We start from the raw sequence: 23,605 nt of genomic DNA on the forward strand, positions 1-23,605 counted from the left end.
CAGCTAACATCACATTTAATGGTGAAAGTCTGAACACTTTGAGTACAATCAAGAGCAAGTAGGTATATTTGCTTTTATCTCTCTTATTCAACATTGTATTGGAACTTCTAGCTATGAAATAACCTCGAGAAAGAAATAAAAAGAGTATAGAGTAGAAAAGAAATAAAACCGTTCATGCTATAGATGGCATGATCGTCTATATAGGAAACTATAAGGAATCTACAAAAAAAAAACCTCTAGTAGCTATTAAATATGTTTAGGGAGATAGCAGGATACAAGGTCAACATGCACAAATCAATCATGTTTCTATATACTAACAATGAACAACTTCAAATCAATTTTAATTACCATTTGCAATTGCTCCAATAAAATAAATTAAGTATAAATCTTGCAATGTAGGTACATAATCTGTATGTCGAAAACTACAAAATGCTAATAAAAGAAATTAAAAAAAGATCTAATGAAATTGAAAAAAATGTACTAGGTTTATAGATAGGAAGATTCAGTGTAATTAAAATTTTACTACTATCAAAATTAACCTATACTTTTAACACAATCTCAATCAAAATCTCAATAGGATTTTTTGTAGTTATAAGAAGCTCATTCTAAAATTTATATGGAAATGCAAAGGAAGTAGAACAGTCAAGCCATTTTAGAAAAAGAACAAAATTGGAGGGCTGCAATTTAAACATTTAGATTTACGATAAAGGCTCTAGTAACCAAAGCATTGTGATATTGGTATATGGATAGAAACAGAAAAATGGAATAGAAGATTGGTCCAGTGATTGAACCACAAAAATATGGCAATAATTTTTGTCAACAGTTCAATATCATTTTTTAATTTTTTATTTATTTTTTATTAATTAAAAAAATTAAGTAACACAACATTTAGAAATCATTCCATTCTACATATGCAATCAGTAATTCTTAATATCATCACATAGGTGTATGGTCATCATTTCTTAGTACATATGCATCGATTTAGAGAAAGAAATAGCAAGACAACAGAAAAAGAAATAAAATGATAATATAGAGAGAAAATAAAAATAAAAATAAAAAGTACAAAAATATATAAGAAAAAAACTATAGCTCAGATGCAGCTTCATTCAGTGTTTTAACATAATTACATTACAATTAGGTAGTATTGTGCTGACCTTTTTTTTTTTTTAGAAATCATACCATTCTACATATGCAATCAGTAATTCTTAACATCATCACATAGATGCATGATCATCGTTTCTTAGTACATTTGCATCGGTTTAGAAGAACTAGCAATATAACCGAAAAAGATATAGAATGTTAATATAGAGAAAAAAAATAAAAGTAATAATAGTAAGAACAAAACAAAACAAAACAAAAACCTATAGCTCGGATGCAGCTTCATTCAGTGTTTTAACATGATTACTTCACAATTAGGTATTATTGTGCTGTCCATTTTTGAGTTTTTGTATCTAGTCCTATTGCACAATCTGTATCCTATCAGCTCCAATTACCCATTATCTTACCCTGTTTCTAACTCCTGCTGGACTCTGTTACCAATGACATATTCCAAGTTTATTCTCGAGTGTCGATTCACATCATTGGGACCATACAGTATTTGTCTTTTAGTTTTTGGCTAGACTCACTCAGCATAATGTTCTCTAGGTCCATCCATGTTATTACATGCTTCATACGTTTATCCTGCCTTAAAGCTGCATAATATTCCATCGTATGTATATACCACAGTTTGTTTAGCCACTCGTCTGTTGATGGACATTTTGGCTGTTTCCATCTCTTTGCAATTGTAAATAACGCTGCTATAAACATTGGTGTGCAAATGTCTGTTTGTGTCTTTGCCCTTAATTCCTTTGAGTAGATTCCCAGCAATGGTATTGCTGGGTCATATGGCAATTCTATATTCAGCTTTTTGAGGAACCGCCAAACTGCCTTCCACAGTGGTTGCACCATTTGACATTCCCACCAACAGTGGATAAGTGTGCCTCTTTCACCGCATCCTCTCCAGCACTTGTCATTTTCTGTTTTGTTGATAATGGCCATTCTGGTAGATGTGAGATGATATCTCATTGTGGTTTTGATTTGCATTTCTCTAATGGCCAGGGACATTGAGCATCTCTTCATGTGCCTTTTGGCCATTTGTATTTCCTCCTCTGAGAGGTGTCTATTCAAGTCTTTTTCCCATTTTGTAATTGGGTTGGCTGTCTTTTTGTTGTTGAGTTGAACAATCTCATTATAAATTCTGGATACTAGACCTTTATCTGATACGTCGTTTCCAAATATTGATTCCCATTGTGTAGGCTGTCTTTCTACTTTCTTGATGAAGTTCTTTGTTGCACAAAAGTGTTTAATTTTGAAGAGTTCCCATTTATTTATTTCCTTCTTCAGTGCTCTTGCTTTAGGTGTAAGGTCCATAAAACTGCCTCCAATTGTAAGATTCATAAGATATCTCCCTACATTTTCCTCTAACTGTTTTATGGTCTTAGACCTAATGTTTAGATCTTTGATCCATTTTGAGTTAACTTTTGTGTAGGGTGTGAGATATGGGTCTTCTTTCATTCTTTTGCATATGGCTATCCAGTTCTCTAGGCACTATTTATTGAAGAGACTGTTCTGTCCCAGGTGAGTTGGCTTGACTGCCTTATCAAAGATCAAATGTCCATAGATGAGAGGGTCTATATCTGAGCACTCTATTCGATTCCATTGGTCGATATATCTATCTTTATGCCAATACCATGCTGTTTTGACCACTGTGGCTTCATAATATGCCTTAAATTCAGGCAGTGCAAGACCTCCAGCTTCATTTTTTTTCCTCAAGATGTTTTTAGCAATTCGGGGCACCCTGCCCTTCCAGATAAATTTGCTTATTGGTTTTTCTATTTCTGAAAAATAAGTTGTTGGGATTTTGATTGGTATTGCATTGAATCTGTAAATCAATTTAGGTAGGATTGACATCTTAACTATATTTAGTCTTCCAATCCATGAACACGGTATGCCCTTCCATCTATTTAGGTCTTCTGTGATTTCTTTTAACAGTTTTTTGTAGTTTTCTTTATATAGGTTTTTTGTCTCTTTAGTTAAATTTATTCCTAGGTATTTTATTCTTTTAGTTGCAATTGTAAATGGGATTCATTTCTTGATTTCCCCCTCAGCTTGTTCATTGCTAGTGTATAGAAATGCTACAGATTTTTGAATGTTGATCTTGTAACCTGCTACTTTGCTGTACTCATTTATTAGCTCTAGTAGTTTTGTTGTGGATTTTTCCGGGTTTTCGACGTATAGTATCATATCGTCTGCAAACAGTGATAGTTTTACTTCTTCCTTTCCAATTTTGATGCCTTGTATTTCTTTTTCTTGTCTAATTGCTCTGGCTAGAACCTCCAACACAATGTTGAATAATAGTGGTGATAGTGGACATCCTTGTCTTGTTCCTGATCTTAGGGGGAAAGTTTTCAGTTTTTCCCCATTGAGGATGATATTAGCTGTGGGTTTTTCATATATTCCCTCTATCATTTTAAGGAAGTTCCCTTGTATTCCTATCCTTTGAAGTGTTTTCAACAGGAAAGGATGTTGAATCTTGTCAAATGCCTTCTCTGCATCAATTGAGGTGACCATGTGATTTTTCTGCTTTGATTTGTTGATATGGTGTATTGCATTAATTGATTTTCTTATGTTGAACCATCCTTGCATACCTGGAATGAATCCTACTTGGTCATGATGAATAATTCTTTTAATGTGTTGTTGGATATGATTTGCTAGAATTTTATTCAGGATTTTTGCATCTATATTCATTAGAGAGATCGGCCTGTAGCTTTCTTTTCTTGTAATATCTTTGCCTGGTTTTGGTATGAGGGTAATGTTCGCTTCATAGAATGAATTACGTAGTTTTCCCTCCACTTCGATTTTTTTGAAGAGTTTGAGGAGAGTTGATACTAATTCTTTCTGGAATGTTTGATAGAATTCACATGTGAAGCCATCAGGTCCTGGACTTTTATTTTTAGGAAGCTTTTGAATGACTGATTCAATTTCTTTACTTGTGATTGGTTTGTTGAGGTCATCTAAGTCTTCTTGAGTCAAAGTTGGTTGTTCATGTCTTTCCAGGAACCCGTCCATTTCCTCTAAATTGTTGTATTTATTAGCGTAAAGTTGTTCATAGTATCCTGTTATTACCTCCTTTATTTCTGTGGGGTCAGTAGTTATGTCTCATCTTCCATTTCTGATCTTATTTATTTGCATCCTCTCTCTTCTTCTTTTTGTCAATCTTGCTAAGGGCCCATCAATCTTATTGATTTTCTCATAGAACCAACTTCTGGCCTTGTTGATTTTCTCTATTGTTTTCATGTTTTCAATTGCATTTATTTGTGCTCTAATCTTTGTTATTTCTTTCCTTTTGCTTGCTTTGGGATTAGCTTGCTGTTCTTTCTCCAGTTCTTCCAAATGGATAGTTAATTCCTGAATTTTTGCCTTTTCTTCTTTTCTGATACAGGCATTTAGAACAATAAATTTCCCTCTTAGCACTGCCTTTGCTGCGCCCCATAAGTTTTGATATGTTGTGTTTTCATTTTCATTCACCTCGAGGTATTTGCTAATTTTCTAGCAATTTCTTCTTTGACCCACTCTTTGTTTAGGAGTGCGTTGTTGAGCCTCCACGTATTTGTGAATTTTCTGGCACTCCGCCTATTATTGATTTCCAACTTCATTCCTTTATGATCCGAGAAAGTGTTGTGTATGATTTCAATCCTTTAAAATTTTTTAAGACTTGCTTTGTGACCCAGCATATGGTCTATCTTTGAGAATGATCCATGAGCACTTGAGAAAAAGGTGTATCCTGCTGTTGTGGGATGTAATGTCCTATAAATGTCTGTTAAGTCTAGCTCATTTATAGTAATATTCAGATTCTCTATTTCTTTATTGATCCTCTGTCTAGGTGTTCTGTCCATTGATGAGAGTGGTGAATTGAAGTCTCCAACTATTATGGTATATGAGTCTATTTCCCTTTTCAGTGTTTGCAGTGTATTCCTCACGTATTTTGGGGCATTCCAGTTCGGTGCATAAATATTTATGATTGTTATGTCTTCTTGTTTAATGGTTCCTTTTATTAGTATATAGTGCCCTTCTTTGTCTCTTTTAACTGTTTTACATTTGAAGTCTAATTTGTTGGATATTAGTATAGCCACTCCTGCTCTTTTCTGGTTGTTATTTGCATGAAATATCTTTTCCCAACCTTTCATTTTCAACCTATGTTTATCTTTGGGTCTAAGATGTGTTTCCTGTAGACAGCATATAGAAGGATTCTGTTTTTTAATCCATTCTGCCAATCTATGTCTTTTGATTGGGGAATTCAGTCCATTGAAATTTAGTGTTATTACTGTTTGGATATTATTTTCCTCTAACATTTTGCCTTTTGTATTATATATATCATATCTGATTTTCCTTCTTTCTGCACTGTTCTCCATACCTCTCTCTTCTGTCTTTTTGTATCTGACTCTAGTGCTCCCTTTAGTATTTCTTGCAGAGCTGGTCTCTTGGTCACAAATTCTCTCAGTGACTTTTTGTCTGAGAATGTTTTAATTTCTCCCTCATTTTTGAAGGATAATTTTGCTGGATATAGGAGTCTTGGTTGGCAGTTTTTCTCTTTTAGTAATTTAAATATATCATCCCACTGTCTTCTAGCTTCCATGGTTTCTGCTGAGAAATCTACACATAGTCTTATTGGGTTTCCCTTGTATGTGATGGATTGTTTTTCTCTTGCTGCTTTCAAGATCCTCTCTTTCTCTTTGACCTCTGACATTCTAACTAGTAAGTGTCTTGGAGAATGCCTATTTGGGTCTAATCTCTTTGGGGTATGCTGAACTTCTTGGATCTGTAATTTTAGGTCTTTCATAAGAGTTGGGAAATTTTCAGTGATAATTTCTTCCATTAGTTTTTCTCCTCCTTTTCTCTTCTCTTCTCCTTCTGGGATACCCACAACACGTATATTTGTGCAGTTCATATTGTCCTTCAGTTCCCTGATACCCTGTTCAAATTTTTCCATTCTTTTCCCGATAGTTTCTGTTTCTTTTTGGAATTCAGATGTTCCATCCTCCAAATCACTAATTCTATCTTCTGTCTCTTTAAATCTATCATTGTAGCTATCCATTATTTTTTCCATCTTTGCTACTTTATCCTTCACTTCCATAAGTTCTGTGATTTGTTTTTTCAGTTTTTCTATTTCTTCTTTTTGTTCAGCCCATGTCCTCTTCATGTCTTCCCTCAATTTATCGATTTCATTTTTGAAGAGGTTTTCCATTTCTGTTCGTATATTCCGCATTAGTTGTCTCAGCTCTTGTATCTCATTTGAGCTATTGGTTTGTTCCTTTGACTGGGCCATATTCTCAATCTTTTGAGCGTGGACAGTTATCTTCTGCTGCTGGCATCTGGGCATTTATTCAGATTTCTCTGGGTGTTGGACCCAGCAAGGTTGTAAGATTTTTCTGTGAAATATCTGGGATCTGTTTTTCTTATCTTTCCCAGTAGGTGGCGCATGTGGCACACTTTTGTCTCAAGTGTTTGGAATGGGTCCCCCCTGGTCACTGATCTCTGCGGCCTGGGGATTTCCGATCCAATTCTCTCCGTTGGTTTAGGGGCCGCGCGTGGTGGGGGCGTCAGCCGCCATGGCTTGAGGCGACCCTGTGGCTCGTCGCCAGCCGCAGCGGGCCTGGGGAATTCCCTACCAGACCAGGAAGCCTCCTGCGTGGTGGGGGGGCCACTGCGGCTTGGATAGCCCTCTGATCCGAGACTCGTAGCTGCGGACTCGAAGCCGAGACTCAAAGCTGCCCGCAAAAGAGGGGCACCGGCCGCCTCAGCTTGGGAAACTTGCCTCTCCGAGACTCTCAGCCGGCCTGGGAATGAGGGAGGGAGTAGCTCCGACCGCCGCAGCTGCCGCTGCTCGGGAAATCGCGCGCCGCTCGGGGATCTCACCGCAGCCGAGTCTCGCAGTCAGACTAGCCATTCCAGACTGGGTTACGCTGTGTATCCATTCCCTGCCATAGCCCCGGGAGTTGTTCTGCACTGTTTCTGTTCACCTATTAGTTGATTTGGAGTCGGAGAAACTAAGACGCATGTACCTTACTAAGCCGCCATCTTGGAACCTCTCAATATCATTTTAATGGAGGAAGTATAGTCTGATCAACAAATAATGCTGGAACTATTAAACAGTCATTTGTAAAACACTGACCTTCAATTTAAACCTCCCCTAAATAAAAATGAACTCAAAATGGTCATAGACTTAAATGTAGAAAGTAAAACTATAGATATCTTAGGAGAAAATACGGGAGAAAACTTTTGTATCCTTAAGGTAAGCAAATGCTTCTTAGAACACAAAAAGTATGAAATTTAAGATAAAAAATGACAAATGATTTTGATGAAAATCAAACATTTACACTTTGACATACTGTTTCAACTACTTTGAAATACTATTGAAATGCTAGCTACAGACTCAGAGAAAATAGCTGCAACCACTCTATTAGAGAAAGGGATTATATCCATTATATATAGAACTTTTACAACTCAGTAACAAGAAGACAAATAATCAAGTTTTAAAAGTGGACAAAAGATTAGGGGAAAAATCAGAGTGCACTGGTGGTTCAGTGGGAAAATACTCGCCTTCCATGCGGGAGACCTGGGCTCGATTCTAGGACCATACATGACCACCACCTTACCCCCCCAAAAAAAAATTAAGGGGAAAATCACCAAAAATGGATAAGTGGACATTAAGCACATGAAAGTATGATCATTTTCTTGAGAGAAATGCAAATTGATACCACTATGCATTCACACCCACATCTCAAGCATCGGTGGTAATTTCAAGCAACTAGACTGCCTGTGTACTTTTGTTAAGAATGTATAATTGTAAACCCCCTTTGGAAAACCAATTGGGAATTTCTTTAAAAGCTAAACATGCACTTATCCTATAACCAAATAATTCTACTCCTAGGCATTTATCCAAGACAAACATAAGTTACATCTAACAAAGGTATCTTTAAAATCATTCCCATCAACTCCATTTGCAGCAGCCACAAATTTGAAACAACCCCGATGCCCATTAAAAGGTGACTGGATAAACAAACTGGGGCACACCCATCCATTGGATTACCTACTATTTTTCAATAAAAATAAACTGTTGACATATGAAAAAAATATTGAGAAATTTCAAAATCATTATGCTGAGCAAAAGCAGTCAGCAAAAGAGAGTTAATGCTGAATAATTCATTCATATAAAATTCTAGAAACTGTTAAGTAATCGATTGTGACATAAAGCTCATCAGTATGTGTGTGTTGTTTGGGACAAATTCCAGGGTAGATAGGGAGGTATGGATTCCAAAGGGAAATGAGAAAAAATTTTGTGGTGACAGAAATATACTTTATATTGTCTGTGGTGATGGTTTCATGGATATATACCTATGTCAAAATTTATCTAACTGTGCCTTTGAATATGTGCCATTTATTGTACTTCACTTTTGCCTTTGTAAATTTTTTGTTTCATTAATCTACCATGATTTGTTGAACACCTGCATTTTGTTAGTTACTGTGCTAAATTTTAGGGGAAATAAAGTTGAGTAAGATACGAATTGTGTTATAAAAAGATTTACAAATTTGTGATGAAGAGAAATATGCATTAAAATTACTGCAAAAAATTATAAAATTGGTCTACAAAGGGGCAACATATTACAAATATTGGAATCACAACCCATTTCATTTTATGGAAAATATATATACATATTTAACATTTTGCCAAGTTATTCTTTTCAAAACCAGAATAAAACAAAAAAAATTAATGCAATGTTTCTTCCAAATCTTACCACACAGAATCAACTTCATTCTGCAATCTATACCCTGAGTTCTCATTGTATTTTAATATGAAGATTTGCCCATTTATATTAATTTAAATAATTGGTAATGTTTAACTTTTATTCTCTATTCTTGTCTTCTATACACTATATTTCTGCCCCTTTTATTTTCTGTTTTCTATCTTGTCCATGTGGATATCTTCATTTGCTTATTTTGCTTTGTTTGGTTGTTTTGTTGACACATTGTCTTTTTTTCTTTCTTTTGTATTTTATTTTATTTTTTAACTGTTTTTATTGTGTCATATAACATACATACAAAGCAAAGAGAGAAAAAAGCAATCGTTTTCAAAGCACCCATCAACAAGTTGTCACAAGACAGATCCCAGAGTTTGTTATGTTCTACCATACCATCATCTCATATTTTTCCATCTAGCTGCTCCAGAACATTGGAGGCTAGAAGGAATATACATATATATATTTCTTATCATCATTTTTTTCCTTTTTTGTGAAAAATAACATATATATTAAAAACCAATAAATTTCAAAGCACAGCACAACAATTAGTTGCAGAACACAGTACAGAGTTTGGTATGGGTTACAATTCCACAATTTTAGGTTTTTACTTCTAGCTGCTCTATGATACTGGAGACTAAGGAAAATGTCAATTTAATGATTCAGCAATCATATTTGTTTATTAAATCCTACCTTCTCTGTATAACTCCACCATCACCTTTGATTTTTCTATCCTATTCTTTAGGGGTTTTGGGGATATGCCCATTCTAACTATTTCATGTTGGAAGGGGCTGTCAATAACATGGGGTAAGGAAATGGCACTATCTGATGTTCTGGACCCTCAAGGATTCAGGACTTATTTGGTCCAGGGACCCATCTGGAGGTTGTAGGTTTCTGGAAAGTTACCCTAGTGCATGGAACTTTTGTAGAATCTAATATATTGTCCCAGGTGTTCTTTAGAATTGGCTGGAATGGTTTTGGTTGGGGTATGGGAAGTTATGATAGGTAGCAATGTCTAACTGAAGCTTGTGTAAGAGTGATCTCCAGGTTAGCCTCTTAATGTATTCGAACTCTCTCAGCCATCGATACTCTATTAGTCACACTTATTTCCCCCCTTTTGATCAGGATGGAATTGTTGATCCCATGGTACCAGGAGGACTCATCCCTGGTAGTCATCTCCCATGCCATCAGGGAAACATTCATCCCTGGACACCATGTCCCACATAGAGGGGAGGGCAATGATTTCACTTGCAGATTGGACTTAGAGAGAGTGAGACCACATTTGAGCAACAAAAGAGGTCCTCCAGAAGTAACTCTTAGGCATACCTATAAGTAGGCTAAGCTTCTCCACTACCTACATACGCTTCACAAGAGTAAGCCTCAAAATTAAGGACTTGGCCTTTTGATTTGGGTGTCCCTAATGTTTGACATAGTATCAGGGGATTCCCTGATGGCAAAGTTTAATAGTTTCATATTTTTTCTTCCATCCCTCAAGGGACTTTGCCAATACTTATTGATTATCTGTTTATCTGCTTAATATGTTCTAGAATGTATCCAGGCACTACATTTATACAGCATTAAAGGCTCTCATTATTATTCTGGGCTCCCTGTGTTTCGGTTGTTCAAACAAGCTATCCAGACAGATTGAGTGAGATTATATGCTGTAGAAAATATAGGTTCCAGAAAAATAAACCTTTCTTCCTTTTGTCTCAAAGAGTAGGTGTAGTTCTAAAATATAGAAAATATCATATTTACCTCTGCATTCTGAATTACTTTAATTCCAACCTGATCGACTTCATTCTTAACTCTGTATACCAGGTTATAGATATATAAAATAGCCTCTCAAAATCCAAAAATAATAATTACCCCTCTGAACTAAAAATTTCTGCAATAAGAACTTACAATCTAGGCCCCTGTTTGTTTGTTTGGCATGGGCCAGCTCCAGGAATAGAAACTGGGTCTCAGAGAATTCTGCCACTGAGCCACTCACTGTTGCACTGTCCAAGCCCATTTTCTTATAAGCATTTCTAAAGGAGACCATACAATAGTCATTCTTTCATTTCTGGCTTATTTTGCCTCACCAAATGTCCCACCAGGTTCATTCACATCATTGCATGCCTCACGACTTTGTTTCTTTTTGTAGCTGCACAATATTCAATCATATGTACACACCATCATTCTCCAATCTACTTCTCAGTCAGCACATCCTTCAGTCACCTGCATTCATTAGGCATTATGTATAATGTCCAAAGTCCACAGTTCATCAACACTCTCAATTTTAGATAATTTCATTGCTCCCAAGGGAAAGATAACCAATAAACACACCCTCACCAAATAGGAAATCTAAACCTCCCCTTAACTCTTGTCCCTCTCCCCATCATGTACCCTTGCTGTTGCCATGGCACTGCTGATTTGAAGCATTACCATTTTTGTTTGTTTGTTTGTTTTGTTTTCTACATGGGCAGGTACCAGGAATCGAACCTGGGTCTCTGGCATGGTAGGCAAGAATTCTGCCACCAAGCCACCATTGCATCGCCCTGAAGCATTGCCTTTTATTCTGTAAGATTTTCAAAGTATTTATCTTGTAACGGTGGTTTTAGTAAGTTGTAAAATAAGAAACAATTTAGTTTATGCTTTTGTTAGTAAACGAATTTGAAACAAAATGGTATTTCTTTTCCTCTGTTTTATAACAACTGAGTAAGTTAGGCTAATCCTACTTATCTCTACCCTACACTTGATCCTTTTTGACAATATACTACATAGTTAATTGTGGCTGCTATTAATAGTTTAATTGTGTTTTCCTTTCATTAATCTTTTTAGGAGTATGTTTATTTTTGTAATGTTGTTTACATCAAACATTTAGACTTAAATTCGATAATGAACTGATATAAAGCCCTCCACAATTATTTTATATGATTTTTCTTAAACTCCCACATAAACTCCTGAATTTATGAAAAAATTCTTATTATAAATTAATTGAGGGTATATTTACCGAAGCACTATATGTCTGAAAATAGCGTATGTGCAAAAAGCATTAAAAGAAATTCCGTACACAGTCAAGAGCATTAATCTTCATCTGCATTATGAGATTATATTATTATTATCTTATGTATAATATATTATATTGTAATATTATATTAATAATTTTTAATCCTTTCAAATATTCTACAATAAGCTTGTTATTACTTTCATGATCATAAACTATTAATAAATATTCAAACAAGAAAACTGCTGTGGGAGTGTAAAGGAAGACGTGTTAATTCTAACGTGTAAAAAAGTGAAACATTTGAAATAATTTCTCAAGGACCAGCAATGCTGTTTGCCATTTGTATGGGACTAGCCAACTATCAATATAGAAATTCAGGATATTAAAGGTTCATCTTAGACTGATGTAAATAATAAAATGATCATCACGGGTTTATATTTTATCTGGGTCTGAGAAAGAAAACAAAGGAAGGAATTTCAGGTATAGAAATAACAAAAGCAAGGATGCAGTACTTGTAAATTAGAATGTACATTTGGAAGGTACATGGAAACCTGTGGGATTGTGTGTAAGAGTGCAGTTCTGTTATCTGTAAATTGCATTTTTCTTTGGTTGTGGAAGCATAGTGGGATTAGGTCTCTGGAGTACAGTCTACACTGAATCTCTGAATCATTGATTCCTTTCCCATGTTATCATAGGAAGTTCAGAGAGCTATTATCCTTTAATAACATATTTCCCTTTCTATTTTCCTTAGGCTTCAGATAAAATTAAAATCCACATCCTCTGGCTAGGAACTATGGTTAACATTTAGGTGATTATCTTTGGAAGGCCAAGTCTGCCTAACTCCAGGTTGGGGGAGGGTCAGAGCATAAGGACACTTGCAGTAAGATGCACTAAGTTGACTTGTTCATTCCCAGCCCCTCAGCAGTTTTATTTCCCCGGAATGCATGTCTGTGTGCAGATACTAAGGCACATCTTACACTGGCACCTCCAGAGATCCTGACAATAGGGAGAGTCAGCTTCAGCGAGATTGTATAATGTTTCTTGAAAAGCATTTTCCTTCTCCACAATTATTTATATTCTCTACTCCTAACACATGCAACTTTCATTCATTCTTCCTGCATATCCATGCCATATGATCCGACACATGTCTTTTAGCTCAGGGAGTGTCATCTTCCTGTAAACAACTTAATACAACTTAATAAACAAAAATATTCTAGAAAATACGAGTTTTTTAAATCCTGGTCTTTGGATTTCATTATGCCCAAAGCCCTCTTATAGACCACGAAAAGAACTCAGAGGTGGGTTACTACTTTGGGAAGCCTCAGAAAATCCATATTAATTTCAAATTGGCCCTGTCGTCCTTCAGTGCTACTTCGCTGCTTCCTCATGGATGCTCTGAGCTTTCCTTGTGTCTTCCCATTCACCTCTACATCCAGATAGCCATGGAATTATTAAGTCAAAATGATATCAAAATGGTGCCTGGAGAAGGCCTTATACAGGAGTTGGTATTTGATAGGGTATTTGAAGGATGAGTAAAAATAATGGGAGCTATATTTTATTGACAACTCACTATGTACCAGCAACTGGATTATCTTATTCACTCCTCACAGAAATGTACAAATCAGCATTATTCATTTTCCTGTTAAATAGATGAGGAGCTGAGGCACAGAGACATTAAGTAAATGGCCTAAGGTCATCCTGGTAAGAAGTAGCCACGCTGGACTTCAAACTCCATCAGTCAGGTTTCAGAACTCAAACGCCATATAAAGGAATAAAAGCGGATAGAAAAAGATAGTGCAAAAATGCCAGTCATCTTCTACTGGGCAAAACAGGATTTCAGTGCAGCTCAGATATTATTCTGAGAGGCAGGCTAGTGGGAGACTGGAGAACTCTGAAGACAGTAAGTGGGAGAACACTGAGAATTTGGACGTAGATGACATTGTCCTGTGAAAATTATACTACAAAACACATATATAATGGATCATCGCTGATATATATGTATATATATATATATACATATATATTCATTTTAAATAGGCAGACATTCAAAGATTAAGACTTGAATGCAAACTGATTAAGTAGATTGACTTAACTTTTAAAAAGATGACTTCACATTCATTTTTCAGCACCAAAGTAAACAGCTGCGTGGTATCATCGACACAGTCCAGTGGAGAGAGAATGCTCATTGCAAAATGCACATCAGGATATCAGAAAATGATGAGACTTTTGATTTTAGGAGCAGACTAGGAAATTCAGTGGGTTGTATGTTTCATAGCAACAGCCTCTTTTTATGCTAGTTGAATTTTATGCTTAAATATTGTCTCAGGAGGCTGTACTGCTGTGACACATACCACAATATGGGTTGGCTTATGGGTTAAACAGTTTCAGATGCCAGAAGTTAAAATCAAGATTTTGACTATGAAGCTTCCTTCTTCCCTGGGTCGGTATATTTTACCTGGCAGGAAAACTTTGGCTTATATATTTTTTCACTTCTGCGTTCCCTTGACTTCCGGCATCTGGTGCTTCCCTGTGGCTTTTCTCTATGTCTTAATTTCTTCTGCTTGTAAAGGACTCCAGCCATCTGGATTAAGGTCCAACCTCATTCACTTGGGCCATACCCTAGCAATAACATCTTCGAGGAATGCTGTTTACAATGGTTCACACCGATAGGGACACTGATTCATATAAAGAAGCAGGTCTAAATTAGAGTACATAATGCAACCAACCACAAATGTCAATATATAACATAGAGGAAAGTTCCGTTTTAGATAGAGGAGCTTTGGAGCACCAAAATCCCAGGCAAGTCAATTTATTTAACACTTATGATAGTGATACAAATACTTTTGAAACATTTCTTTTTGTTGGGTTTCTGAGTTGTTTAAGAAATCTGAATACGAATTTTTCTTTTCACATGGATTTTGCTAGAGGATAGTGATGCACAGGGCAGAATATACTCAGGTTCTGTTCTTGAAGCCTGGGATTTATCTGTGCAAAATAAATAGATAAATAAAGAGTCCATCTAAAAGATATGCTTCCTGCATAAATTAATATATTGATATTCTATTTTATATATTGATTTTCTATTTTATATGTTGATATTCTATTTTATATATTGGTGCCTTTTAAGTTTAGTTAACTCAATTCAGTCTTTTTCTGGATGTACTCATGATTTCATTTCTAATTCTTAAAAACATGAGGATGAAATCCTTATCTAGGTAACTTGACTCCAGCTCATGTGTGTCTTCTTATAAATAAACACTTCATAAAGTGCCGTTCTATGAAGCTTAAATTTAAATCTATCAGCAATGGATAACAAATCTTTATTTTTAAATAAGGGATTCACATATTTCAGTAGATATGTAAAAGTATCAAATGTAGATAGGAAGTGGGTAAGTTAGCATTTCATCTTCTTTCTAGCCTACCTGATTTCACACGACTCTAATCATTCAGTACTATGCTTTACGTTAACTATGTGCCAGCACTATTTTAAAGGCTTGGGTACAGTAATGAGCAAAATAGACAAAATGTCCTACTCAAGCTTGCACATTAGAGGCAGAGACAGCAAAATACAAACACACAAAGAAAAAGCAAATTTTCATATAGAACAGGGATAGGCAAATTCCAACAAATTTGGCCTTTTTACCTGTTTTTGCAAATAATGTTTTATTGGCAAACAGCCACATGTGATTGTTTACATATTGTCTATGACTGTTTTTCTGCTACAATGTCAAAGTTGAGTACTTGCCGTAGAGGATGCACAGCTCAAATATTTACTATTTACTATTTGAGCCTTTCGTAGAAAAAGTTTGTTGAACCCTAATGTATAGCATTTCAGTTTGCAACAAATACAATGGAGTAAAATGAAGCAGAGAATGAGGAAGGTTGTATGGGAAGTTGCTAATATGATAAAACATAACATTGTATAACAAAACAGCATAATGTAACATATGACAATAATACATTATATAACAACAAAACAAGATAAAACATAACAAAACATAATGTAACATATACTGATTGAATGTTGGAGTCTTCAGAGGAAGCTGCACTGAGAATTTTATGTGAGCAAATACCACTTAAACTTCCAAATCAATCCAGCTCTGTATTTTATGGCTAATCTTTCTGTGGATAATCTCTCCAACTCAATGATAAATTCTTTATATTAGTGTCTTATTAATTTGTACTTGTACAATTACAATAGCACTAAAGCGTAGCTGTTCTCTCTCCCCAGTGACCCATCCTACGCTATTTATCCAAATGAAACTTTTTGAATTATTTCAGTCCCTGTTCAAAGACTGTCTACCACTTCCCATTAACTACAGGATGAAAGTCTAATTCCTTAGCCCAGCATTCAATTACTTTTGAAATCTGTCCTACAGTAACATCTCCCGAATTATTTCTCTTTGTATACCCTAAACCAAGTCAAACTGTGCTCCTCGTTGTTTGTTTGAACAATGCTGGTGCTCTTAGGTTGACTTTGATGCTTGAGACCGTCTTCCTCCCCAACCTGGCAGGGCACAATGGAATGCATCAACTGAGCAGAGAGCTCAAGAAGGAGCAGATTACGTGGACATTGGGGGAAGAGTGGTCCAAGCAGAGTAGCCAGACAGGAAATGTACAGTCCCAGGGATGAGAGTTTACTTATGTGTCTGAGAACCAGCAGGAGGCCAAGGTGCTAGAACTCAGTGGTGAAGGGGCAGTGGAGGATTAGCTGATTGAGCTGGGAAGCCATGGAGTATACAGGGGCTTTCAATAGAGATGATTCAATTTTTGAAAAAAACACTGGCTGCTGTGACAGATGGGAGAGGGCCAGGGGCAGAAGAATGGAACAAATTAGAAGACAGTTGAAATAATTCAGGTGAATGTTATTAACATCTCGGGTCAGGGTAGGAAATGTGGGGGAAACAGTGGTTTGATTCTCGATAGTGTTTGGAAGTGAAACCTATAGGATATTCTGGCAGTTTGGAAGTGGGGAGTAAGAAAAAAGATACAATTAAGGAGGCCAAATTTTGACACAGGCAACTACAATTATGTAGGTGACATTTAATAAGATGAGGAAAGGTGCAGAAGAAAGGAAAATTTGGGGGGTAAGGTCGATAAGGAATTTGGTTTTAGTTATATTAAGTTTGGGATGGCTTTTCAACCTTCAAATAAAATTATTTCAGTAAGCATTTGGATATATGAGTACTGAGATCAGTGGAGAAATCCTGGCCAGAAATATAAATATGCACATGGTTTTATATTCACGTTTCCATTCTGGAGGTTTATAATTATGCTACAAGGTGAAAAACTACTTTAATTTTCTAGGACTAGATGGCTATGCAATTTTACATAAAAGCAAAAAGTATTTCCAGCACAGTTATAATACATATTGAATTTTCCTAGACTGCAACTATTATGTAAATCACGAAAACAATGTCCTTCGTTTTGTTCAGAGGTTTCTAAAATATTTGTTCACCATTTTGGAAAGTTATAGCACCGAAGACAATGCCACTCAGAGTAACTGAATCACCTACAACATATCTAAGTTCTTCTATATTTGGAGCTGTTACTTTTAGGCTGAGACTGTGTGTAGAAACAAGTTACTAATTTTATTATCCCCATGCATTTACATTTGCCTAGGCGTATCGATTTCTCATTAATTATTTTAACATTTTTTAACTGAATAGTATTTTATCACATTAATATAAATTAACTTCTTTTCATTTCTGTTTTATATTATTTCCAATGCTTTCATGTATTGGTGGCTTTTTTTCTACCACCACCTCTCTCTGGAAAATCCCTCCTCCCCATCTCTGCCGGACACTATGATAAATCATGCACACATGTGGGTATATGGAGGCATTTCAAGATAGCAAAGATGCCTGTGAAATATATCTGATGAAAAGGAGATGCATTTTATAGGATTGAAATCCCCTTTACCACCCTGCTCTCCACAACCAGCTTATTCCAATCCCTCAGCACAGTTCAAGGAAATCTCCGTCTCTGTTCCTGGGAAACTCTCTGAGGGCAGGAAGAAATGATGAATGAGAGGTACAATTAATGAACCATACAATGGGCATTATCCAAACCATAAGGCTAGACTATCCTTGTAGGTTTTTGCTTTTGCTCCATTGATTTCAGCTTTAAGTAAATTCCAAAATGGCAAAATTAGCATTTCTACTACCTTTCTTCAAAGATAGAAATAAAATGAACAGTTCACCTCCACCCTATCCTCTGAGTTGGGCACAGTTAATTTTTTAGCTCTTTTCTTCAGCACCCACCCACCACTCCTCTCGAGCCAGCCTTACTTCGGAAATAGCACTTGATGATAGTTTTATTTTCCTTTCCCACCAATTATAATTCACCAGCAGATGTCACAGTCTTCTTTGTTCCTTTAAACAGACACTGTTAATTTGATAATGGATTCTCCAGGCCTCACCTTTTTTTTTTTCCAGCATCCTCTTTGGGTGTTTTATATCTCCTGTTGATGGACCAAAAGCCCTAAGTGCTTGCTCTGACAAATAAATTCATGGCTGCAGATTCATAGTGTGTTCAGAACGAATTTCTTTAAGCAAGGCTTAAAAGTTCTCAAATTCTCTTTAGTCATTTGAGGTAACGTTGCCCATTTAGAAAATGTGGGGCTCAAGAAAGTAGGGTAATCCAGGGCCAAGAAGATTAGAAATGAAGTCAAGCAAGCACACAGACTCTTCATAAAGCAACAGAATATGAAGTCTTAATTACCTGGCATATTCAATTACCTGAATTCAATTACCTGAATATTCTATTCAGAAATGAGAATATTCAATGCAAGTTGCAGCAAATCCAGTCTACTTAGATTCCAGAGCTCAGCATAGATGCTCTATGTCTAGTTGGTTGAAGTTTTTAATTTTTTAATCTTGACCATGAAACATAGATGTAGAAATCTGGCTATCCAAATATGTTTGCATAAGAGAACTTTCAGAGGCTATAACAGCAAGTGCAAGCATATGTGCATGCTTGGTGAGCATGCATGTTTGTGTGTATTATAAGAATTAGAGGAATTGGCTGCCAATCATGCCAAAACAGTGCATGCTTTATAAACAAGCAAACAAAACCTCTCTCAAATGACTGCTTCTTCTGTAGGGAATGATATTTTGGTATTATTTCCTGCCTCTGGAACTTTGTGCATCTATTCTTGCCATCTGGAATGATTTGACACTCATTCTTTAAATTTCTAATAGCTACTCATTTGTCAGATCTTAGCTAATCTATGAATTTCTCAATAAGATAGTTTGTAATTCCCAAATTCAAATTATAATGCTCCTTATATGGATTCTTGTAGTAATTTTAATTTTCATCAGTGTTCTTAAAGCAAGTTGTGATGCTGCATGTATTTGAACATGTGTTAAATGTCAGTTTCTCCCACGAAACTGTAAATTTCAGTAGAGGGAAGGATGTTTTTCTGTTTTGCTTTCCACTCCCTTCCCATCACCTAGGGACAATTTATATCATCTAACAAATGGCATAGGTGAATGGACTAATGTCAGAAATCTAGAGGCATTAGGAATTGCCAAATAGAGTGAATTTTTTAAAATTGTATTTTAGAGATAAATCTTTGTTTTCACATTTCTTCTTTTAAAATCTTTTCCTGAATACATTCAAGTTCAAAAACAATTTGGGATCAATAATGTGAGATGATGGCATGTTTTTTGTTTGTTATTTCTCATCTGTTGACATTAGTTCCTGGATTTCTCAGTGCAATAGCACTCTCCATTAGCAACATTTTAAACAATGACATCATCAGAGAATTTTTGGTAGATTCCTGCAACTCCTTTATTTTAAATAGCAAAATGTTAAATATTTACTCAACGACTGAACTAGGCCCACATTAAGTCTCTTAGCATTTATACACAATTAGGGGCCACATTTATCAACAAAGGATAATTGATCATTGAGATAAAAGATTATTTTCTGTGGAGTGGCCTTTTGGATCTCAAGTGAAGGCAGCTATTTGTAAGAGACAAAACTGCCTTCTCCAGAGACTCATTACTGTGTGTGGAACTTAATGAGCATGGGTGGAATTTCCACTTTCCTCACATCTTTACTCAGGACTATGGCTCAACCATCCGACTCTTCAATTCCTTCTACTGTAAAATCAAGGAAGGTCTCAGTTAATCCAAACGTTGACTTCCTCCATTCTTAACCAGAGTGCCTAAGAACAGTTGAGAGCAAAATCCCATAGACCGGGGCTCACTGTAAGCATGTCAATGTTAGTTGATATTCTACTATCTCTCTAGAGGTCCCTAATCAGCTCCTTCTCTCATTCCAACAGCAGCTCCTCTGAGCCGTCCCACTCTCTCTAATCACACAGCATTGGTCAGTGCTGTTAGTTGCAGAAAATGGAAAATGCTCTGGCTGATTTAGGTAGAACACATTTCGTTAAAGCTGGAGACAGTGCATGGAGCTGTTGAGAGGGCTGAAGAAAAGATTTTAAGCCTAGGTTCCAGGAATAACTGCCAGAGCCAAGTCACGGACCTGGTGCACCAAGGAACTAGATAGATTCCTGCAACTGCTTTGTTTTAAATAACAAAGTGTTAAATATTTACTCGATGACTGAGCTTGGTCCATGATCAGGGAGCCTCAGATGAGAACTTCACAGCCTCAGCTGAGCTCAGAACTCTGCTGCTTCCACTTTAATTTGCATGGGCAAGAAGATGATCTGTGCTTTGCGTCTTTCCCCACATCCCTCTGTTTTAATACAGTCTGTTGTACATCTCACTGAAAAATCTAAAACACCTGTCTATCCCCTAACAGCAAGGGAAGCTGGGAAATGTAGTTTTTGGGAGAATTTCTACCTTAGTATAACATGATTTACACTGTGAAGGAACTATCATGAAAAGGAAAGAGAAAGCATGGGAGGCTGTTACGAATGACCAGTGTTCAAATTACTCACCATACTGTAAGGGCTGTTGTCAATTTGCTCTCATCTGCTCCTTTGTGGATTTCTCCTGAACCGCAATTCCCAGAACCCCTTTTCCTGCATATTCCTGGCCACTCAGTACCTGCTAATGAGAGGTACTCAGGGGGAGATTGCCAGGTGGAAGGGAGGAGGTAAGTAATATTCCCTGCAGGCTGTTGCAGCCAGATGTGTAGGTAGATTTGGGAATAGACTAGACAGAATTAGACACTAATTAGCAGCACTAGAACTCACTATGCTGTCACAGACCAAGATATTTGATCTGATCTTTCCAGAGTCTGTAAGATTTGTAGCAATTTCCAGTCTAGATCTTGGAAATCTCATGTTTTGTCATTGAAAGTTGAAATTTTTCATGTTTGTTACTCCCTTAGCAGCATTTCCAATATTTGTGTAAACTGTTAATTGCCTGAATTTAAAAACCTCATTCTTGGGATGAATACAGCAAATTCTGTTGTCCTAACCAAACTCAATGGATCTGTTCACATTCCATGAGTTCCTCCCATAATTTCAACAAGGCACACATAATCTCATTCCCCTCTTCTCAGAAAAAAATAAATACATAAGAAATTATATGGAAATGTCCCACAAACACCTGACTTCATACTGATATTGCATTTGGATTTATAATACCTTTTAACGCATTCTTTCCTCTTCCCATTGAAGATAAATTCCTTTGTTAGTCTGTCTCTTTATCTTTATTGTCTGTCCTTCTGCCTATGGTGTTCTATTCATCCCTCTTTAGTTGTTTCTAAAAATCATATGAATATATAAGATATATCTCCCATATAAAACACAAATTCATAGGTTACATACCATATTTCTCCTGATGGCTTAATTCTGCTTTGGAAATAACTAAAAAATATCAAAGCCTTAAAACAAGCAAGATTTATGTACTGTGTTCTACTCACCCTACATGTGCATTGTTAGCTGTCAGAACTCTCTTTACCTTATTAGACCAGGAAGAGAGATAATAGAAAATCCACCCTCTTATAGTGCTTCCATTTTAACACCAGGTTTCTGGGCTCATGTTGCAGATAAATAGAGTGTGGGAAATTACGCACCACTTTTCTTAGTCAGGTGTTTTCTTAAAACATATTATTTTTCCTCCTTTCCTAGTGAGAAATGACCTCATTCAGAAGCTAAGTAAGACATTTCTTCATTTTTTAAAAATAGCTAAAGAAGTCACAGGGGAACCAGAAAGGAGAATCTTATGGTGGACTTAAAATAGGAGTTTCAAAAATATTGGTGATCGGTGCTAACTACTACCACGAATATACAACCTTCCTTCAAGTGTACAGCTGTCTCTACCACCCTTCGTTGTCAAACTGCTGCAGACAGTCACCTGCATTTTACCACCTTTATTTCCTTTGATCCCTTTTCTATCTTCAACAAACTACTCTCTAAGGTTTTTTGGGGAACAGAATTCTAGTCGGAAATCATTCCCTTTGGGAATTTTTAAGTGCCTCATTCTCCAATAGAATCCAATGAAGCTGTTGGGAAATCTGATGCTATTTAATTCCTAATCTTTTCTTTATGATTTTCCTCCCATTTTTTTTAAGTTATTTTCTTAATTCACAGTGTTCTAAAATTTTGTGATATTGAGTTTTATTTTATGCTTTTTTAAAACGATATGGGTCTTTTAAAATTTATTGTGTTGGGTACTTGGTGGCCTCTTTCAAATTAGATTAAAAGAACTTTCACAATTTTATTCCATTGTTTTATCAGTTCTCTGGTTTTTTGAAATTCCTAAATGTCTCTACTGAGGCTTTAATTAGTTTAGTTCTTTTCAAATTTCAACTCTCCATTTTAATTTTTTCTGAGAAAGTTGCCTTTATCCTCTAAATATTTTGTGAATATTTTATATCTTTCATACTATTCTCAATTTTCAAGACTGTTTGTTCTAAATTGATGCTTCTATTTATAGCATTTGTTCTGATTTTATGGATTCATTATTTTCTTTTACATTTACAAGTATATACATTTGTATATTAAGGATTTCTGGTGATGTTTCCTATTGCTCTCTACACTCATTCTTTCTTCTAATTTAATTTTTTTTCTTCTCTCCATTTGCCCTGCTTTTTAACATTTATATTAGAAAATTTCCATCAATTGTCATTTTAATCCTGATTGTTAGTTCACTCAAGAGTAAAATGCTAAAATGTTGTTGGGAAGCCATGTGTGCAGGGGCAGGTCTTGATAAGAGACAGACTTCATGGTGGAATTTTGGGACAATACCTTAGGCTTTTGTAAGGGATCCCCCCCCCAACTGTTAGTAACTATACATTTTTTCCTTTACACTTATAATTTTACTCAGAGTGAGGTACTGAGGCTTCCTGCCCTGAGCAGGTAAGTCTGACTGCCACTTTCTGTGAGTCCATATTAGTTATCTACTGCTGAATGAAAAATGAGCTTCAAATTTAGTGGCTTAAAACAATACATGTGTTAACTCACAGTCTCTGTGGCCAGGAATCTAGACGCCAGTTAAGTGGGTCTTAAATATGGGAACCAACCATTCCAGTTTGTCTAGGACTCTGCAGCTTTGCCTCCGGAAGTCCTGAGTTCCAGGGAACCCCTCAAGACTGGGTGAACAGGTTGTTTTTTCACCCTATGTACTTGCTGTTATGTTACGGCTCATCTGGAAGGGTCTGTTTTTATCTCACTCAGTAGTTGTTGGCAAGATTTGATTTCTTGTGGAAGTTAAATGGAGACCTCAATTGCTCACAAGCTATTAGACAAAAAATTCTCTTAATTCTTTCTCGTGTAGGCCCCTTCATAGAGCCTTCTCTTACAGAGCAAGCCAGCAAGAAGTCAAGAGAAAGTGCCAGCAAGAGATTGCTGGCAAAGATA

The sequence above is a fragment of the Tamandua tetradactyla genome, chromosome 8 (assembly GCF_023851605.1).
Source record: "Tamandua tetradactyla isolate mTamTet1 chromosome 8, mTamTet1.pri, whole genome shotgun sequence".
NCBI lineage: Eukaryota > Metazoa > Chordata > Mammalia > Pilosa > Myrmecophagidae > Tamandua > Tamandua tetradactyla.